This window comes from Pseudophryne corroboree, chromosome 1 (genome assembly GCF_028390025.1).
Source record: "Pseudophryne corroboree isolate aPseCor3 chromosome 1, aPseCor3.hap2, whole genome shotgun sequence".
NCBI classification, from domain to species: Eukaryota; Metazoa; Chordata; class Amphibia; order Anura; family Myobatrachidae; genus Pseudophryne; species Pseudophryne corroboree.
In genome coordinates, this window is record NC_086444.1 from 272,292,011 (window position 1) to 272,304,024 (window position 12,014).

At 44.9% G+C, this 12,014-nt stretch overlaps 1 long non-coding RNA gene across 1 annotated transcript in view; it reads left to right on the forward strand.

The window, feature by feature from the left end:
• Positions 1-12,014, forward strand: part of LOC135056870 (uncharacterized) — a 71,142-nt gene that overhangs the window by 15,380 nt on the left and 43,748 nt on the right. The window contains exon 2 of the long non-coding RNA XR_010244090.1: positions 7,803-7,833. This is a non-coding gene — a long non-coding RNA (uncharacterized LOC135056870). The remainder of the gene's footprint in view (positions 1-7,802; positions 7,834-12,014) is intronic.

Here is a 12,014-nt window from a genome sequence, read left to right on the forward strand (position 1 = left end):
TGTAGGCATGGTGGTGAGTTTAGATCCCCTTTTGGGGCACCATTTGTAGGGGTAAGAAGGGCTGTCTAGTGGCTATGTCAGGGGAATGATTAATTTAGGTGCACTCTCTAGCAATGCAAAGGTTGTCTGGTTTCAATTTCTGTGAGATCAGCAGCACTGGCTGTCTGGCTGTGCTCTGCTTGGCATTGTTAGGGGGTTGGAGCCCTGTAAAGTATACTTGCTCTATAAGGCAATTGGCCCTGCAAGTATTACAATTAGAGATGAGCGGGTTCGGTTCCTCGGAATCCGAACCTTTCCGAACTTCAGCCTTTTTACACGGGTCCGAGGCAGACTCGGATCTTCCCGCCTTGCTCGGTTAACCCGAGCGCGCCCGAACGTCATCCCGCTGTCGGATTCTTGCGAGGCTCGTATTCTATCGCGAGACTCGGATTCTATATAAGGAGCCGCGCGTCGCCGCCATTTTCACACGTGCATTGAGATTGATAGGGAGAGGACGTGGCTGGCGTCCTCTCCGTTTAGATAGAGAGTGAGACACTTGATTTACTAGTAATTTAATTTTAGTAATTTTGGGGAGCATTAGGACTGGAGTACTCAGAGAGTGCAGAGTTTTGCTGATAGTTATACTAGTGACCAGTGACCACCAGTTTTATTTATTATTTAAAATCCGTTCTCTGCCTGAAAAAAAACGATACACAGTCACATACCATATCTGTGCTCAGCCTCAGTGTGCTGCATGATTGATAATATCATCTATGTATATCTGACTGTGCTGAGTGCTCACTGCTCACACAGCTTAATTGTGGGGGAGACTGGGGAGCAGTTATAGCAGGAGTACATAACAGTGCACACTTTTGCTGCCAGTGTGACTGACCAGTGACCACCAGTATATTGTCTGCCTGAAAAAGTTAAACACTCGTGTGGTGTTTTTTTTTTTTTATTCTATAAACGCATTCTGCTGACAGACAGTGTACAGCAGGTCCGTCATTCATTATATTATAATATATACCTGCAGTAGTGATATATATATATTTTTTATATCATTATCATCCAGTCTATACTAGCAGACGCAGTACGGTAGTCCACGGCTGTAGCTACCTCTGTGTCGGCAGTGCTCGTCCATAATTGTATACCTACCTGTGGTGGGGTTTTTTTTTCTATCTTCTTCATACTAGTAGTTTAGGAGTCTGCTGACAGTGTCCAGCAGGTCCGTCATTATATAATATATACCTGTCCTGCAGTAGTGATATATATATATATTTTATATCATTATCATCCAGTCTATACTAGCAGACGCAGTACGGTAGTCCACGGCTGTAGCTACCTCTGTGTCGGCAGTGCTCGTCCATAATTGTATACCTACCTGTGGTGGGGTTTTTTTTTTCTATCTTCTTCATACTAGTAGTTTAGGAGTCTGCTGACAGTGTCCAGCAGGTCCATCATTATATAATATATACCTGTCCTGCAGTAGTGATATATATATATTTTTTATATCATTATCATCCAGTCTATACTAGCAGACGCAGTACGGTAGTCCACGGCTATAGCTACCTCTGTGTCGGCAGTGCTCGTCCATAATTGTATACCTACCTGTGGTGGGTTTTTTTTTTCTATCTTCTTCATACTAGTAGTTTAGGAGTCTGCTGACAGTGTCCAGCAGGTCCGTCATTATATAATATATACCTGTCCTGCAGTAGTGATATATATATATTTTTATATCATTATCATCCAGTCTATACTAGCAGACGCAGTACGGTAGTCCACGGCTGTAGCTACCTCTGTGTCGGCAGTGCTCGTCCATAATTGTATACCTACCTGTGGTGGGGTTTTTTTTTCTATCTTCTTCATACTAGTAGTTTAGGAGTCTGCTGACAGTGTCCAGCAGGTCCATCATTATATAATATATACCTGTCCTGCAGTAGTGATATATATATATTTTTTATATCATTATTATCCAGTCTATACTAGCAGACGCAGTACGGTAGTCCACGGCTGTAGCTACCTCTGTGTCGGCAGTGCTCATCCATAATTGTATACCTACCTGTGGTGGGTTTTTTTTTCTATCTTCTTCATACTAGTAGTTTAGGAGTCTGCAGACAGTGTCCAGCAGGTCCGTCATTATATAATATATACCTGTCCTGCAGTAGTGATATATATATATTTTTTATATCATTATCATCCAGTCTATACTAGCAGACGCAGTACGGTAGTCCACGGCTGTAGCTACCTCTGTGTCGGCAGTGCTCGTCCATAATTGTATACCTACCTGTGGTGGGTTTTTTTTTCTATCTTCTTCATACTAGTAGTTTAGGAGTCTGCTGACAGTGTCCAGCAGGTCTATCATTATATAATATATACCTGTCCTGCAGTAGTGATATATATATATATTTTTTATATCATTATCATCCAGTCTATACTAGCAGACGCAGTACGGTAGTCCACGGCTGTAGCTACCTCTGTGTCGGCAGTGCTCGTCCATAATTGTATACCTACCTGTGGTGGGGTTTTTTTTTCTATCTTCTTCATACTAGTAGTTTAGGAGTCTGCTGACAGTGTCCAGCAGGTCCATCATTATATAATATATACCTGTCCTGCAGTAGTGATATATATATATTTTTTATATCATTATTATCCAGTCTATACTAGCAGACGCAGTACGGTAGTCCACGGCTGTAGCTACCTCTGTGTCGGCAGTGCTCGTCCATAATTGTATACCTACCTGTGGTGGGTTTTTTTTTCTATCTTCTTCATACTAGTAGTTTAGGAGTCTGCTGACAGTGTCCAGCAGGTCCGTCATTATATAATATATACCTGTCCTGCAGTAGTGATATATATATATTTTTTATATCATTATCATCCAGTCTATACTAGCAGACGCAGTACGGTAGTCCACGGCTGTAGCTACCTCTGTGTTGGCAGTGCTCGTCCATAATTGTATACCTACCTGTGGTGGGTTTTTTTTTTCTATCTTCTTCATACTAGTAGTTTAGGAGTCTGCTGACAGTGTCCAGCAGGTCCGTCATTATATAATATATACCTGTCCTGCAGTAGTGATATATATATATATTTTCTATATCATTATCATCCAGTCTATACTAGCAGACGCAGTACGGTAGTCCACGGCTGTAGCTACCTCTGTGTCGGCAGTGCTCGTCCATAATTGTATACCTACCTGTGGTGGGGTTTTTTTTTCTATCTTCTTCATACTAGTAGTTTAGGAGTCTGCTGACAGTGTCCAGCAGGTCCGTCATTATATAATATATACCTGTCCTGCAGTAGTGATATATATATATTTTTTATATCATTATCATCCAGTCTATACTAGCAGACGCAGTACGGTAGTCCACGGCTGTAGCTACCTCTGTGTCGGCAGTCACTCGTCATCCATAAGTATACTAGTATCCATCCATCTCCATTGTTTACCTGAGTTGCCTTTTAGTTGTGCCTATTAAAATATGGAGAACAAAAATGTTGAGGTTCCAAAAATAGGGAAAGATCAAGATCGACTTCCACCTCGTGCTGAAGCTGCTGCCACTAGTCATGGCCGAGACGATGAAATGCCATCAACGTCGTCTGCCAAGGCCGATGCCCAATGTCATAGTACAGAGCATGTAAAATCCAAAACACCAAATATCAGTAAAAAAAGGACTCAAAAATCTAAAATAAAATCGTCGGAGGAGAAGCGTAAACTTGCCAATATGCCATTTACCACACGGAGTGGCAAGGAACGGCTGAGGCCCTGGCCTATGTTCATGGCTAGTGGTTCAGCTTCACATGAGGATGGAAGCACTCAGCCTCTCGCTAGAAAAATGAAAAGACTTAAGCTGGCAAAAGCACAGCAAAGAACTGTGTGTTCTTCGAAATCACAAATCCACAAGGAGAGTCCAATTGTGCCGGTTGCGATGCCTGACCTTCCCAACACTGGACGTGAAGAGCATGCGCCTTCCACCATTTGCACGCCCCCTGCAAGTGCTGGAAGGAGCACCCGCAGTCCAGTTCCTGATAGTCAGATTGAAGATGTCAGTGTTGAAGTACACCAGGATGAGGAGGATATGGGTGTTGCTGGCGCTGGGGAGGAAATTGACCAGGAGGATTCTGATGGTGAGGTGGTTTGTTTAAGTCAGGCACCCGGGGAGACACCTGTTGTCCATGGGAGGAATATGGCCATTGACATGCCTGGTGAAAATACCCAAAAAATCAGCTCTTCGGTGTGGAAGTATTTCAACAGAAATGCGGACAACATTTGTCAAGCCGTGTGTTGCCTTTGTCAAGCTGTAATAAGTAGGGGTAAGGACGTTAACCACCTCGGAACATCCTCCCTTATACGTCACCTGCAGCGCATTCATCATAAGTCAGTGACAAGTTCAAAAACTTTGGGCGACAGCGGAAGCAGTCCACTGACCAGTAAATCCCTTCCTCTTGTAACCAAGCTCACGCAAACCACCCCACCAACTCCCTCAGTGTCAATTTCCTCCTTCCCCAGGAATGCCAATAGTCCTGCAGGCAATGTCACTGGCAATTCTGACGAGTCCTCTCCTGCCTGGGATTCCTCCGATGCATCCTTGCGTGTAACGCCTACTGCTGCTGGCGCTGCTGTTGTTGCTGCTGGGAGTCGATGGTCATCCCAGAGGGGAAGTCGTAAGACCACTTTTACTACTTCCACCAAGCAATTGACTGTCCAACAGTCCTTTGCGAGGAAGATGAAATATCACAGCAGTCATCCTGCTGCAAAGCGGATAACTGAGGCCTTGGCATCCTGGGCGGTGATAAACGTGGTTCCGGTATCCATCTTTACTGCAGAGCCAACTATAGACTTGTTTGAGGTACTGTGTCCCCGGTACCAAATACCATCTAGGTTCCATTTCTCTAGGCAGGCGATACCGAAAATGTACACAGACCTCAGAAAAAGAGTCACCAGTGTCCTAAAAAATGCAGTTGTAGCCAATGTCCACTTAACCACGGACAAGTGGAGCAGGGCAGACTCAGGACTATATGACTGTGACAGCCCACTGGGTAGATGTATGGACTCCCGCCGCAAGAACAGCAGCGGCGGCACCAGTAGCAGCATCTCGCAAATGCCAACTCTTTCCTAGGCAGGCTACGCTTTGTATCACCGCTTTCCAGAATACGCACACAGCTAAAAACCTCTTACGGCAACTGAGGAAGATCATCGCAGAATGGCTTACCCCAATTGGACTCTCCTGTGGATTTGTGGCATCGGACAACGCCAGCAATATTGTGTGTGCATTAAATATGGGCAAATTCCAGCACGTCCCATGTTTTGCACATACCTTGAATTTGGTGGTGCAGAATTATTTAAAAAACGAGAGGGGCGTGCAAGAGATGCTGTCGGTGGCCAGAAGAATTGCGGCACACTTTCGGCGTACAGGCACCACGTACAGAAGACTGGAGCACCACCAAAAACGCCTGAACCTGCCCTGCCATCATCTGAAGCAAGAAGTGGTAAAGAGGTGGAATTCAACCCTCTATATGCTTCATAGGTTGGAGGAGCAGCAAAAGGCCATTCAAGCCTATACAACTGAGCACGATATAGGAGGTGGAATGCACCTGTCTCAAGCGCAGTGGAGAATGATTTCAACGTTGTGCAAGGTTCTGCAACCTTTTGAACTTGCCACACGTGAAGTCAGTTCAGACACTGCCAGCCTGAGTCAGGTCATTCCCCTCATCAGGCTTTTGCAGAAGAAGCTGGAGACATTGAAGGAGGAGCTAACACAGAGCGATTCCGCTAGGCATGTGGGACTTGTGGATGGAGCCCTTAATTCGCTTAACAAGGATTCACGGGTGGTCAATCTGTTGAAATCAGAGCACTACATTTTGGCCACCATGCTCGATCCTAGATTTAAAACCTACCTTGGATCTCTCTTTCCGGCAGACACAAGTCTGCAGGGGTTCAAAGAACTGCTGGTGAGAAAATTGTCAAGTCAAGCGGAACGCGACCTGTCAACATCTCCTCCTTCACATTCTCCCGCAACTGGGGGTGCGAGGAAAAGGCTCAGAATTCCGAGCCCACCCGCTGGCGGTGATACAGGGCAGTCTGGAGCGACTGCTGATGCTGACATCTGGTCCGGACTGAAGGACCTGCCAACGATTACGGACATGTCGTCTACTGTCACTGCATATGATTCTCTCCCCATTGAAAGAATGGTGGAGGATTATATGAGTGACCGCATCCAAGTAGGCACGTCAGACAGTCCGTACTTATACTGGCAGGAAAAAGAGGCAATTTGGAGGCCCTTGCACAAACTGACTTTATTCTACCTAAGTTGCCCTCCCACAAGTGTGTACTCCGAAAGAGTGTTTAGTGCCGCCGCTCACCTTGTCAGCAATCGGCGTACGAGGTTACATCCAGAAAATGTGGAGAAGATGATGTTCATTAAAATGAATTATAATCAATTCCTCCGTGGAGACATTCACCAGCAGCAATTGCCTCCACAAAGTACACAGGGAGCTGAGATGGTGGATTCCAGTGGGGACGAATTGATAATCTGTGAGGAGGGGGATGTACACGGTGATATATCGGAGGATGATGATGAGGTGGACATCTTGCCTCTGTAGAGCCAGTTTGTGCAAGGAGAGATTAATTGCTTCTTTTTTGGTGGGGGTCCAAACCAACCCGTCATTTCAGTCACAGTCGTGTGGCAGACCCTGTCACTGAAATGATGGGTTGGTTAAAGTGTGCATGTCCTGTTTATACAACATAAGGGTGGGTGGGAGGGCCCAAGGACAATTCCATCTTGCACCTCTTTTTTCTTTCATTTTTCTTTGCGTCATGTGCTGTTTGGGGAGTGTTTTTTGGAAGGGCCAGCCTGCCTGACACTGCAGTGCCACTCCTAGATGGGCCAGGTGTTTGTGTCGGCCACTAGGGTCGCTTAGCTTACTCACACAGCTACCTCATTGCGCCTCTTTTTTTTCTTCTTTGCGTCATGTGCTGTTTGGGGAGTATTTTTTGGAAGGGCCATCCTGCCTGACACTGCAGTGCCACTCCTAGATGGGCCAGGTGTTTGTGTCGGCCACTTGGGTCGCTGAGCTTAGTCACACAGCTACCTCATTGCGCCTCTTTTTTTCTTTGCGTCATGTGCTGTTTGGGGAGTATTTTTTGGAAGGGCCATCCTGCATGACACTGCAGTGCCACTCCTAGATGGGCCAGGTGTTTATGAGGTTAATAATACTTTGGGATCAAAATGATCCCCAAATTCTATGATTTAAGCTGTTTTTTAGGGTTTTTTGAAAAAAACACCTTAATCCAAAACACACCCGAATCCGACAAAAAAAATTCGGTGAGGTTTTGCCAAAACGCGTTCGAACCCAAAACACGGCCGCGGAACCGAACCCAAAACCAAAACACAAAACCCGAAAAATTTCCGGTGCACATCTCTAATTACAATAGCTGACATCGAGCATTTGGTAAGCCACAGGACATATGCCCTTCTTTCACCCTGCCACCATTATTCAGTAGGTTAATTCGATTGTCTTTTCTTTTTGTGTTTATTAATAAAGGATTGGCCAGTTTTAAACACCACATATGTTGTCAGTATCTTCATTCTAGATAAGCGTAAGTAAGTTGTTATGTTAAGGTTAAAGGTGTTGCAATACAGCATCTATCGATAGATAGTTTAATTATTTGATTTGGTCCTGGTCCTGGACCACCTACCCAGGGCACCCAAGGCACCCAGTTTGGGAACCATTGCAGTACTGCACCTATTACTACCATGTGTTTATAAATGTGAAATTGCATCATTTACCATTTCCTGTTTGTGACTAAAATATTTTCCTTTATTTTTTAGAAGTAAAAATCATCTGGTTATTGCACACATGGTGAGCTCCATTTCTGATTAATGCACAGTAATACTGCCAACAAAATCCTTGGCACTAAGAAATCCATTGATGCCTTTTAGCTTCTTGTCAGCAGAATCCTTGGCACTGAGGGATGTGTAGACTCCTTATACTTTTTATTTTCATGAATACAGTCTGTTTCATACTGAAGATTGGGAGTTTTTATTTGAGCCTTAGGCTGTATGTGCAAAGTGTAAAAAAGAGACAGTTGATTTTGCTGTTCAGTCTACCTCATTTGATTGCAAACAGTATTTTCACGCTTATAATAGAAATTGGTAGCCTATGTACTGCGCAAGTTAGTGTAGCGTATCTTACATGATATTGCTATGCACATGACCAGAAAGTGGATGGACGCTTGTCCACCTATGCATATTAATATGATTCTGCTACTTAGACACCATTCTGCGCTGAAGAGGAGTACTGGCGGAGGAGCGTTCTAATTTAGACCAAACAAAGTACTTGCAAACACATTCAGAATGGAACACAGAAGTACTCCTGGAAATGCTGGGCTGTCAACAGAGATTGTTCCCGCATTGTGTAGATGCCTTGCGCATGTGCACAGCATCTATTTACCCGCTGCTCACATAGCAGAGCAGCAGTGTGTGATCGCCCCAACTGAGGTGACTCATAACTATCACTTACTGGCCATAGGCTCTATTAACAACTGTACCAGCCTGTCCACACCACCCCAGCGACTCGCATTCTCTCATGTTACACGCAATTTTTTTGTTGGTGTTTGTTTACTCATGCACTAGACTGGACTTTTTTCTTATTTATTTAAGAAGTAGTTGACATTTTGTTGATGCCTAAGAGCATACTTGCCGACATCCTGGCTGCTCTCTCCGTGATAGAGCAGCCAGATTGGCTCAGCAGGGAGGCGGGGCAGGGCTATGATGCATATAGAGGGTAGGATAGAGGCAAAACAGAGTGTGGTTACTGCAACCACACCATTGAAGCCATGCCCTCTGCTCTGTAATGCCGATATTACAAGCATTATACTGCAGGGGGCGTGGCTATGATGACGCAATTCAGCTAGAATCACGTCATCAACTGCCCAGACCCCCCACTCTACTCATTTATACCTCTTTCACACCAAAAATGCAGGGTCTTACCCGGGAATACGGTCCCGGGATCATGCAGGGACATTCCCGGGTAAGACGCCTTGCATACCGCAGTCAGCAGCCCGGCATATTGCCGGGTTTCTGACGTCAGCGGTGATGCTGCGGGGGTGGCGCTAGAGATCACATGATCTCCAAGCGCCGCCTGTACATAGAGAGTGAACGGGAGCCGGGGCGCATTTACCGGCTCCCATTCACACCGCACAGTGAGCCGGGTTGAACGCGGGTTCAACCCTGGTCAAGAGCAGGGTTGAAATACCGGGTCACTGGACCCGGTATTTCAGCCCGGTACCCTTTCATACCGCACATGAACACGGGTTATGCGCGTTCATGTGCCAATAACCCGTGGGATCAACCTCTAATTCTGAGTTCTGCTATGCAGTCACAACTGAATTGCAATCACATCGCGAGGTGGCACCATACATGCTGGGTGGCCTTACCTTGTGCTAGGCAGCCCCCAGCATGTAATTTGATCCTTAGCCGTTTTTGCTAATTTTTGCTAATTTAGCAAAAACTGCTAAGGACTCTGAATAACCCCCTGAATGTGTGTTTAAAAAAAGAAAATTGTATCTATCTATCTATCTATCTATCTAGATAAATGATAGATATAAATAATAGAGAGAGAGAGAGAGTAAGGAGAGAATCACTGGGTGAAATACAATTGTTTTTTGGGTGCCAATAAGTGATTGGCATCCAAAGGAAATATTAAATTGTTTTGCCAATCGAGCATGACTGCATGATTTCTGCTTGCAGCCTTTTGAGGTGACGAGCGGAAATCTGCAAAAAGATGGTTGTTGGAGCAGCCAGCAAAACTCAGTGCTTTTGTGTGTGATAAGTAATGGGTGCCCGCAGCACTTGCTCTCTCGGGCACCTATTAGTTATGGGTGTGCAAGAAACAATTGAATTCCCCCCACTATGTCCAAGGGCACAGTGGTGGAAATTTACTAAGGTTCCGATTCCATTCGGGATTGTTTTTTTTTCTAAATGTCATCTCGGGAATTTACAAAACTCAAATCTCGGCAGTGTTGGGGCTATTCGTATTGAGATACACCGCCAAACACATAAATATGAATCAATAGACCATCGGTCAAATGCGGCTGTTATTTTATACAACATAGGAATTTACTATGAATTTGTATTCTCAATCACTGCCGACAATAGCCAAATGCTGCCGGGAAAGCATGGAATTCGTACAGAAATGGAGCTTTCAAATAAAATTGCTTTTTTTCTGGCATGTTTTGATCTGTGCATGCTTCTCTATGCAAATGTGTGTGAAAGAGTTAAAAAAAATTGTGTGGGTTGCCCCCTCCTAAGCATAACCAGCCTCTTTGAGCAGGTCTGGTTGTTAAAATACCTGGGAAAAATTGTGTAGGGGTCCCCAGTATTTATACAACCAGCACCAGGCTCTTGATCCGGTCCTGTTCCAAAAATACGGGGACAGAAGAAGTAGGGGTCCCCCATATTTTTAAAACCAGCACTGGGCTCCACTAGCCAAGAAGATAATGCCACATCCGGGGGCACATTTATATTGGTCGTGGCATTAGCTCCGCCTCAACTAGTCACCCCTGTCCGGGGCTCCCTGGGGGAGTTGAGACCCTTTAAATCAAGAGGTCCCCCCCTCCAGGCACCCAAGGGCCAGGGGCGAAGCCTGAGGCTGTCCTCCCTATCCCTGGGCGGTGGATGGAGGGCTGATAGCCTTTAAAAGCATGGACCGGGTGTTTCGATTTATTTTTTTAACCCTGTGGATACCTACTTGGACAGAAGAGGACCGATCTTCACTGGACTATAGGTGAGTATATTGGGCTTTTTTAACAGGTACCTCATGGATTCTACCAGACAAGGGGACCAATGGGCTCTATGGGACAATAGTAGAGATATGCTGTGGGCACTTTTTGAGTTTTGAGTTTTAGTTTTGTTTTTGGTTCCATGCACGTGTTTTGGATCTGGATTGGTTTTGCAAATATCACCCTTTCGTGTTCTGGTTTTGGATCTGGATGATTTTTAAAAAAAAACCCATAAAAATAGCTAAAATCACAGAATTTGGGGGTAATTTTGATCCTACTGTATTATTAACCTCAATAACATTCATTTCCACTCATTTCCAGTCTATTCTGAACACCTCACACCTCACAATATTGTTTTTAGGCCAAAAGGTTGAACCAAGGTAGTTGGATGACTAAGCTAAGCGACACAAGTGTGTGGCACAAACATCTGGCCCATCTAGGAGTGGCACTGCAGTGGCAGACAGGGTGGCAGATTTAAAAAATAGGCCCCAAACAGCACATCATGCAAAGAAGAAAAAGAGGTGCAATGAGGTAGCTGGATGGCTAAGCCAAGTGACACAAGTGTGCGGCACAAACACCTGGCCCATCTATGAATGGCACTGCAATGGCAGACAGAATAGCACTTAAAAATACTAGCCTCAAACAACACATCATGCAAAGAAGAAAAATAGGTGCAATGAGGTAGCTGTATGACTAAGCTAAGCGACACAAGTGTGCGGCACAAACAACATGGGACATCCTGGAATTTGCCCAGATGTAATACATGCACAATATTGGTGGCACAGGAGAGCGTACCCCTAAACCACAAACACACGGCAAAGCCTGTAAAATTTATTTGGATAATAATAACCCTTTTATTTGGAGCTATTATGATAATATGCAGCACAGGCGAGCGTACCCCTACAGCCCACAGGGCACACCCTGGAAAAATTATTTGGATAATAATATAAGTAATGTATATAAGCCTTTTATTTGGAGTAAATAACATACAGTACAGGACAACACCACTGGACTTATGGCAGCACAAGACACCACCACTGGACTGATGCAGCACAAGACAGCACCACTGGACTGGACTTATATGGCAGTTCCACTGGACTTATATGGCAGTACCCCTGGAGTTGTACGGCAGTGTCAGACAGGATGGCACTTTTAAAAACTAGTCCCCAAACAGCACATGATGCAAAAAAGAAAAAGAGGTGCAAGATGGAATTGTCCTTGGGTACTCCCACCCACCCTTATGTTGTATAAATAGGACATG